We start from the raw sequence: 10,591 nt of genomic DNA, 5'->3' as shown, positions 1-10,591 counted from the left end.
TTTGAAGTCTGGAAGACCATAAGACATTGAATACTTCACCATTCTGTGCAATGAACTGGAATTGATCAGAGACGTTAAGGTAAAAGAACCCTTAGGGGCAATTGATCATAATATGATTGAATTCACCCTGAAATTTGAGAAGGAGAAGTTAAAGTCCGATGTATCAGTACTACAGTGAAGTAAAGGGAATTACATACAGAGGCATGAGACAGGAGTTGGCTAGAATTGATTAATGTTGGCTGGGATGATGGCAGAGCAGCAATGGCTCGAACTTCTGAAACCAATTAGTTTATAAATATATAAATATGGAGTATGATGCAGGCGAAGTAGAAGTGTTCCCATGCAAGTCTGGTGAAGAGGTTTAAAAAGCAGGAAGTTTTTTCAGCGGGACTCATTGATTGGAGAACTTTACAGACACAGTCGAAGCACTCCCATACAGGTTCGGGAAAGAGCTTTAAAAGCCTAGACTCCATAAAAGAAGGCTCCCATCCAGCGGAGCGGTCGTCATGGGAGTGGCCCAGTCAGATTGGTAATGCTTCGGCGAGAACAGGCAGAGGCAAGGTAACTAGGTCAGTTCATTCCTTATTTCTTATTTCCTTTCTCTTACTTCTCTCCTGAGAGAACAGGGGGTATGTCTACAGAGCCAGTGTTCTGTTTTGGGTATCGGATGTAGAATATCTGGGAGACAACCAGCCTCCCCGAAGGCCACATCTGTACCAGTTGCATCGAGATGCAGCTCCTTAGAGACCATGTTAAGGATCTGGAGCTGCAGCTCGATGGCCTTCGGCTTGTGAGGGAGAATGAAGCAGTGATGGAGAGGAGCTACAAGGAGGTCATCACCCCAAGGCTACAGGAGACAGATGAATGGGTGACTGTCAGGAGAGGCAAGGGAGAACATCAGATAGTGGAGAGCACTCCTGTGGATGTCCCCTTCATCAATAAGTACTCCATTTTGAGTACTATTGTAGGGAGGAGTGAGGAGAACTTATCTGGAGGAAGCAACAATGGTCGTGCCTCTGGCACAGAGTCTGTCCCTGAGGCTCAGAAGGGTAAATAACTGAGGAGGCTGGCAGCAGTAATAGGGGATGTATAGCTAGGGGGACAGACAGGCGATTCAGTGGATGAAAATAAAGAAACATAGATGGCAGTTTATCTCCCAGGTGCCAGGGTGGGCAATGTTTCTGGATGCGTCCACGATATCCTGAAAAGGGAGGATGAGCAGCCATAGTTTGTGGTACATACTGGTACCAACGACATGGGTAGAAAAAGGGAGGAGGTCCTAAAAATAGAATACAGGGAGTTAGGAAGGAAGCCTAGAAGAAGGACTTCAAGGGTAGTAATCTCGGGATTACTGCCTGTGCCACGTGACAGTGAGGACAGGAATAGAGTGAGGTGGAGGATAAATGCGTAGCTGAAGGATTGAAGGGATTCAAACATTGGGACCTCTTTTGGGGCAGGCGTGATCTGTACAAAAAGGGTGGGTTACACTTGAATCCCAGGGGGACCAATATCCTGGCGGGGAGGTTTGCTAAGGCTATTGTGGAGAGTGTAAGCTAGAATTGCTGGGGGGTGGAAACTGAACTGAAAGGACAGAGGAAGAGGCAGTTGGCTCACAAATGGAGAAAGTGTGAGGGGGAGGATAGGCTGGTGATAGACAAGGGACACGCTCAGACCGATGGCTTGAGATGTGTCTATTTGAATGCAAGAAGCAGCATGAACAAAGCAGATGAGCTTAGAGTGTGGATCAGTACTTGGAGCTATGATGTTGTGGCCATTACAGAGACTTGGACAGCTCAGGGGCAGGAATGGTTACTTAGAGTGCCAGGCTTCAGATGCTTCAGAAAGGACAGGGAGGGAGGCAAAAGAGATGGGGGTGTGGCACTGTTGATCAGAGAGAGTGTCACAGCTGCAGAAAAGGTGGACGCCATGGAGGGATTGTCTACTGAGTCTCTGTGGGTGGAGGTTAGGAACAGCAAGGGGTCAATAACACGACTGGGTGGTTTTTATTGACCACCAAATATTAACAGGGACATGGAGGAGCAGATAGGGAGTCAGATTCTGGAAAGGTGTAATAATAACAGGGTGGTCGTGGTGGGAGATTTTAATTTCCCTAATATTGATTGGCATCTCCCTAGAGCAAGGGGTTTAGATGGGGTGGAGTTTATTAGGTGTATTCAGGAAGGTTTCCTGACACAATATGTAGATAAGCCTACAAGAAGAGGCTGTGCTTGATCTGGTATTGGGAAATGAACCTGGTCAGGTGTCAGGTCTCTCAGTGGGAGAGCATTTTGGAGATAGTGATCACAATTCTATCTCCTTTACCATAGCATTGGAGAGGGATAGGAACAGACAAGTTAGGAAAGCATTTAATTTGGAGCAAGAGGAAATATGAAGTTATCAGGCAGGAACTTGGATGCATAAATTGGGAACAGATGTTCTCAGGGAAATGTACAGCAGAAATATGGCAAATGTCCTGGGCGTATTTGCTTGGTGTTCTGCATAAGTACGTTCCAATGAGACGGGGAAAGGATGGTAGGGTACAGGAACCATGGTGTACAAAGGCTGTTGAAAATTTACTCAAGAAGAAAAGAAAAGCTTACCAAAGGTTCCAAAAATTAGGTAATGATAGAGATCTAGAAAATTATAAGGTCAGCAGGGAAGAGGTTAAGAATGAAATTAGGAGAGCCAGAAGGGGCCATGACTAGTAGACAGGATTAAGGAAAACCCCAAGGCATTCTACAAGTATGTGAAGAGCAAGAGAATAGGAGCAATCAAGTGTGACAGAGGGAAAGTGTGTATGGAACCGGAGGAGATAGCAGAGGTACTTAATGAATACTTTACTTCAGTATTCACTACGGAGGAGGATCTTGGCGATCGTAGGGATGACTTACAGTATCTGAAAAGCTTGAGCGTAGAGACATTAAGAAAGAGGATGTGCTGGAGCTTTTGGAAAGCATCAAGTTGGATAAGTCTTTGAGACCAGACGAGATGTACCCCAAGCTACTGTGGGAGGCGAGGAAGGAGATTGCTGAGCCTCTGGCAATGATCTTTGCATCATCAATGGGGACGGGGGAGGTTCCAGAGGACTGGAGGGTTGCAGATGTTGTTCTGTTATTCAAGAAAGGCGGTAGAGTTAGCCCAGGAAATTATAGACCAGTGAGTCTTAATTCAGTGGTTGGTAAGTTGATACAGAAGATCCTGAGAGGCATTTGGAGAGGCATAATATGATTAGGAATAGTTAGCATGGCTTTATCAAAGGCAGGTCGTGCCTTATGAGCCTGATTGAATTTTGTGAGGATGTGACTAAACACATTGATGAAGGGAGAGCAGTAGATGTAGTGTATATGGATTTCAGCAAGGTATTTGTTAAGGTACCCCATACAAGGCTTATTGAGAAAATAAGGAGGCATGGGATCCAAGGGGATATTGCTTTGTGGATCCAGAACTGGCTTGCCCACAGAAGGCAAAGAGTGGTTGTAGACAGGTCATATTCTGCACGTAGGTCGGTGACTAGTGGTGTGCCTCAGGGATCTATTCTGGGACCCCTACTCTTTGTGATTTTTATAAATGAGCTGGATGAGGAAGTGGAGGGATGAGTTAGTAAGTTTGCTGATGACACAAAGGTTGGGGGTGTTGTCGATAGTGGGACATTGATAGGATAAAAAACTGGGCTGAGAAGTGGCAGATGGAGTTCAACCCAGATAAGTGAGGTGGTTCATTTTGATAGGTCAAATATGGTGACAGAATATAGTATTAATGGTAAGACTCTTGGCAGTGTGGAGGATCAGAGGAATCTTGGGGTCCGAGTCCATAGGACAATCAAAGCAGCTGCGCAGGTTGACTCTGTGGTTAAGAAGGCATACGGTGCATTGGCCTTCATCAATCGTGGGATTGAGTTTAGGAACCGAGAGGTAATGTTGCAGCTATATAGGACCCTGGTCAGACCCCACTTGGAGTACTGTGCTCAGTTCTGGTCGTCTCACTATAGGAAGGATGTGGAAACCATAGAAAGGGTGCAGAGGAGATGTACAAGGATGTTGCCTGGATTGGGGAGCATGCCTTATGAGAATAGGTTGAGTGAACTTGGTCTTTTTTCCTTGGAGCGACGGAGAATGAGAGGTGACCTGATAGAGGTGTATAAGATGATGAGAGGCATTGATCGAGTGGATAGTCAGAGGCTTTTTCCCAGGGCTGAAATGGCTAGCATGAGAGGGCACAGTTTTAAGGAGCTTGGAAGTAGGTACAGTGGAGATGTCAGGGGTAAGTTTTTTTACGCAGAGAGTGGTGAGTGCGTGGAATGGGCTGCCGGCGGCAGCGGTGGTGGAGGCGGATACGATAGGGTCTTTTAAGAGACTCCTGGAAAGGTACATGGAGCTTAGAAAAATAGAGGGTAATACTTGGTAACTCAAAGGATTAATGGTAATCCCTTCAGCCCGCAATGTTGTGCCGACCCTCAAACCCTGCCTCCCATATAACCCCCCACCTTAAATTCCTCCATATACCTGTCTAGCAGTCTCTTAAACTTCACTAGTGTATCTGCATCCACCACTGACTCAGGCAGTGCATTCCACGCACCAACCACACTCTGAGTGAAAAACCTTCCTCTTATATCCCCTTTGAACTTCCCACCCTTTACCTTAAAGCCATGTCCTCTTGTATCGAGCAGTGGTGACCTGGGAAAGAGGCGCTGGCTATCCACTCTATCTATTCCTCTTAATATCTTGTATACCTCTATCATGTCTCCTATCATCCTCCTTCTCTCCAAAGAGTAAAGCCCTAGCTCCCTTAATCTCTGATCATAATGCATACTCTCTAAACCAGGCAGCATCCTGGTAAATCTCCTCTGTACCCTTTCCAATGCTTCCACATCCTTCCTATAGTGAGGTGACCAGAACTGGACACAGTACTCCAAGTATGGCCTAACCAGAGTTTTATAGAGCTGCATCATTACATCGCAACTCTTAAACTCTATCCCTCGACTTATGAAGGCTAACACCCCATAAGCTTTCTTAACTACCCTATCTACCTGTGAGGCAACTTTCAGGGATCTGTGGACATGTACCCCCAGATCCCTCTGCTTCTCCACACTTCCAAGTATCCTGCCATTGACTTTGTACTCTGCCTTGGAGTTTGTCCTTCCAAAGTTTACCACCTCACACTTCTCTGGGTTGAACTCCATCTGCCATTTCTCAGCCCCCTTCTGCATCCTATCAATGTCTCTCTCCAATCTGCGACAATCCTCTACACTATCCACAACACCACCAACTTTTGCGTCGTCTGCAAACTTGCCAACCCACCCTTCTACCCCTACATCCAGGTCGTTAATAAAAATCACGAAAGGTAGAGGTCCCAGAACCAATCCTTGTGGGACACCACTAGTCACAACCCTCCAATCCCGAAGTATTCCCTCCACCACGACCCTCTGCTTTCTGCAGGCAAGCCAATTCTGAATCTACCTGGCCAAACTTCCTGGATCCCATGCCTTCTGACTTTCTGAATAAGCCTACTGTGTGGAACCTTGTCAAATGCCTTACTAAAATCCATGTAGATCACATCCACTGCACTACCCTCATCTATATGCCTGGTTACCTCCTCAAAGAACTCTATCAAGCTTGTTAGAGATGATCTGATTGTAGTTGGGGATCCTCTTGGAAATGTATGACAGTATGATCAGAGATTAAGGGCGCTAGGGCTTTACTCTGATCAGAGATTAAGGGAGCTAGGGCTTTACTCTTTGGAGGGAAGGAGGATGAGAGGAGACTTGATAGAGGTGTACAAGATAATAAGAGGAATAGATAGAGTGGATAGCCAGCATCTCTGCCCCAGGGCACCACTGTTCAATACAAGAGGACTTGGCTTTAAGGTAAGGGGTGGGAAGTTCAAGGGGGATATTAGAGGAAGGTTTTTTACTCAGAGAGTGGTTCGTGCGTGGAATGCACTGCCTGAGTCAGTGGTGCAGGCAGATACACTAGTGAAGTTTAAGAGACTACGAGACGGGTATATGGAGGAATTTATGGTGGGGCTTATATGGGAGGCAGGGTTTGAGGGTTGGCACAACATTGTGGGCCGAAGGGCCTGTACTGTGCTGTACTATTCTATGTTCTATGTGCTATGTATGACTGAGTTTTTCATACAAATGGAGGGTGCAATAGTTTGATCTAAAACCCTTCTATTATGCATAAACAATGGAGACTATAATGGGATGAGGGAGGATTTGGCTGGTGTAGACTGGGAACACAGGCTACATGGAGGAACAGTGGAAGAATTTCAAAGAGATTTTTTACAGTGCTCAACAGAAGTATATTCCAGTTAAAAGCAAGGACAGTAAGAGTGGGGAGACCCAGCCTTGGATAACTAAGGAAATAAAAGAAGGCATCAAACTAAACGCTTGTGCATACAAAGTTGCCAAGAGTAGTGGGAAACTGGAAGATTGGGAAAAGTTTAAGAAGCAAGAAAGAACCACCAAGCAAGCAATAAAGAAAGATTATGAAAATAATGAAAATAAACTAGCACAAAATATAAAAACGGGTAGTAAAAGTTTTTATAATTATATAAAGTGGAAAAGGGTGGCTGAAGTGAACGTAGGTTCCTTGGAGAACGAGGAGGGGGAATTGATGTTGGGTAATGAGGAGATGCCAGAAGCATTGAATGACTATTTTGTGTTGGTCTTCATGGTGAAGGACGTGTCTAACATGCCAAAGTGAGATGTTATGGATGGAATGGGAGGTGAGGACCTCACTACAATAGCTATCATTAAAGTGCTGGTGCTGTGCAAACTTGAGGGCCTGAAGATAGACAAGTCCCCTTGTCCTGAAGGAATGTATCTCAGGGTATTGAAAGAAATGGCAGAAGTTATAGTAGAGCCTTTGGTGATGATTTACCAAAATTCTCCAGACTCTGGGTAGGTCCTGGTGGATTGGAAGACGGCGAATGTCACACTACTGTTCAAAAAAGGGTGTCGGCAAAAAGCAGATAACTATAGGCCAGTCAGTTTAACATCTGTAGTTGGGAAAATGCTTGAAGCTATCATTAAAGAAGAAATAGCAAGGCATCTGGAAAGAAATGGATCCATCAGGCAGACACAGCATGGATTCAGCAAAGGCAGGTCCTGTTTAACAAACTTACTGGAGTTCTTTTAGGATATAACGAGCACAGTGGATAGAGGGGAACAGATGGACGTTATTTACTTGGATTTCCAGAAGGCATTCGATAAGGTGCCGCAGAAAAGACTTATCCATAAGATAAGAATGCATAAAGTTGAGAGTGATGTATTAGCATGGACAGAGGATTGGTTAACTAATAGAAAGCAGAGAGTTGGGATACATGAGTGTTACTCTGGTTGGCAATCAGTGGTAAGCGGTGTGCTGCAGGGTCGATGCTGGGCCCGCAACTATTCACGATATTGTACCACCTGTGTAGCACTTGTCTTATTGTGTGTGTCTAGTCACCGCACTTTCTGAGAAAATCAAATTACACTATGTGCTAGTAGGTTATCAGAAAATTTTAGGTATCGAAAGGAGGCAGTGAATAGAACTCACATTTCTGGAGATACATTTTGTTTATTAAAAAAAATGTACAAAATATTTACATGATTAAGAACAATTCAAAATTCCAATATTCTGTTTAGGTTCCAAATCTTAGATATCAACCAAAACAAATTCCTTTTTAATTAGAATCAGTGAAATTCTTTTATTACTCTAATTTCTCCAAATAATTTGCTCGTGGTATTCCCATTTTAAAAGTTTACAGACTAAACTTTCCTTTTCACTTATCCTCATTAGTTGGAAAACCAAATATAATTCCTATACTCAAGTATTATAGTTAACTTCAGTTTCAGTTCCAGGCAGTATATCTACAAGTTTAAATTCAAATTCAGAAATTTTATATATACACACAGTGTAACTTCTTTCATCACAATTCTTCGACATCACAACTTTTAAACAAAGTAAATCTCATTCAGTAACTTATCAAAGTCTTAGCAAAAAAAACAAATCAGTTCTTGCAGAAAATCACATTCGGATTTTTCGAATGAAAATAAATTTAGATGTCCAACCGTATTAAACCCTCTGCATCATTACACATTTCGTTCCTGCACTGGTTCATCAAGTCTTGGGTAGCTCACCATCTTCGTTCTTGGTTCATTGGAATGAAATAGTTTATCATCCACAGTAAATCAGTTCACAAACTTGTACAAAAACTTGACCAAATCCCAACTGCACTAGAGATTTAGGACACTTGTCTCTGCCGATATTTTCTCATTAAAGCTGCTGCATGTTATAGCTGCAGCTTCAATAAATCTTTTATTGCTATCGTCTCTCCTCTAGTGGTTTCACCTTGAGCTTTTCAAGCTACTTATTCCACTCTTAACAGTTCACATCTTCAGCTTCTAATCATTGCTGCATTTCTCTCCTGGTCCGTGCCTGCGTCAGCCGTGCCCTGCCCTCCCTTAGCATTTCCATCCCTCCACAGCTGGAGCTTTCTAACATGACACCTTTGGGTTTAATTAACCTGGGTACACCATATATTAATAATCTGCAAGAGGGGACCGAGTCTAGTGTATCTAGGTTTGCTGATGATACTAAATTGAGTGGAAGAGCAAATTACGCAGAAGGTATGGAGAGTCTGCAGAGAGATATAGATAGGTTAAGTGAGTGGGCAAGAGTCTGGCAGATGGAGTACAATGTTGGTAAATGTGGGGTCATCCACTTTGGAAGGTAAAAATGGAAGAGCAGATTATTATTTAAATGGTAAAAAATTGCAGCATGCTGCTGTGCAGAGGGACTTGGGAGTGCTTGTGCATGAATCACAAAAGGTTGGTTTGCAGGTGCAGCAGGCTATCAAGAAGTCAAATGGAATGTTGGCCTTCATTGCTAGAGGAATTGAATTCAAGAGCAGGGAGGTCATGCTGCAAATATACAGGGTACTGGTGAGGCCGCACCTGGAGTACTGTGTGCAGTTCTGGTCTCCATACTTGAGGAAGGATATACTGGCTTTGGAGGTGGTGCAGAGGAGGTTCACCAGGTTGATTCCAGAGATGAGGGGGTTAGACTATGAGGAGAGATTGAGTCGCCTGGGACTGTACCCTCTGGAATTCAGAAGAATGTGAAGAGATCTTATAGAAACATAAAATTATGAAAGGGATAGATAAAATAGAGACAGGAAAGTTGTTTCCACTGGCTGGTGAGACTAGAACTAAGGGACATAGCCTCAATATTCAGGAGAGTAGATTTAGGATGGAGATGAAGAGGAGTTGCTTTTCCCAGAGGGTGATGAATCTGTGGAATTCTCTGCTCAATGAAGCAGTGGAGGCTACCTCAGTAAACATATTTAAGACAAGGTTGGATAGATTTTTGCATAGTAGGGGAATTAAGGGTTATGGGAAAAAGGCAGGTAGGTGGAGAGGACCATTGCACAACTGCCTACCTGGCCATTGGATCTCACTGTGGATATCATCTGACCAATCCAGTAGAGATGCCTTCGTATGTGAGGACAGGCATGTCCCTATCTCATCAGGCTATGAGGCCCATTGGCTACCCCGGTGTGGCCATTGTCACTTGACAAAGCCATGCTGACTATCCCTAATCAGATTCTGTCTCTCGAAATGTTCATAAATCTTGCCTCTGACAATCTTCTTCAACAACTTGCCCAGCACTGAAGTAAGACTCACTGGTCTATAATTTCCTAGGTTATCTCTGCTCCCTTTCTTGAACGAGGGAACAACATTTGCAACCCTCCAATCCCCAGGAACCTTTCCCATCCCCATTGATGATGCAAAGATCATCACCAGAGGCTCAGCAATCTCCTCCCTCACTTCCCACGGTAGCATGGGGTATATCTCATCCAGTTCCGGAGACTTATCTAACTTAATACCTTTCAAAAGCTCCAGGACGTCCTCTTTCTTAATGTCTATACACTCAAGAGTTTCAGTACACTGTAAGTCATCCCCTCAAGGTCCTTTTCACTGGTGAATACTGAAGCAAAGTATTCATTCAGTATCTCCGCTACCCACTCCAGCTCCATGCACGTTTCCATTATCGCTCCTGATTGGTTCTATTCTCATGCAGTTCATCATCCTGCTCTTCACATACTTGTTGAATGCCTTGGGTTTTCCCTTAATCCTGCTCACCAAGGCCTTCTCATGGACCCTTCTAGCTCTCCTAATTTCATTTCTGAGCTCCTTCCTGGCACCCTAGTAATTTTCTAAGACTCTAATAGTTCCTAGTTTCTTGAACCTTTCATAAACTTTTCTTTTCTTCTTAACTAGGTTTTCTACATCCTTTGTATACCATGGTTCTTTGACGCCACCATCCTTTCCCAGCCTCAATGCAACATACCTATGCAGAATGCCATACAATGTTCCTCTGCCTCTTCACTTTGGTTCCCACCCCTATGCTAATCTTGTTTAAACCCTCCCCAATAGCATTAGAAAACCTCCCTCCCAGAATATAGGCCAGTTAGTCTGACCTCAGTGGTTGGGAAGATGTTGGAGTCTACTATTAAGGATGTGGTTTTGGGGTACTTGGAGGAACATGATAAAATAGGCCACAGACAGCATGGTGTCCTCAGGGGAACATCTTGCCTGACAAATCTG

This window comes from Mobula hypostoma, chromosome 1 (genome assembly GCF_963921235.1).
Source record: "Mobula hypostoma chromosome 1, sMobHyp1.1, whole genome shotgun sequence".
NCBI classification, from domain to species: Eukaryota; Metazoa; Chordata; class Chondrichthyes; order Myliobatiformes; family Myliobatidae; genus Mobula; species Mobula hypostoma.
Note: the sequence above shows the minus strand (reverse complement) of the source record.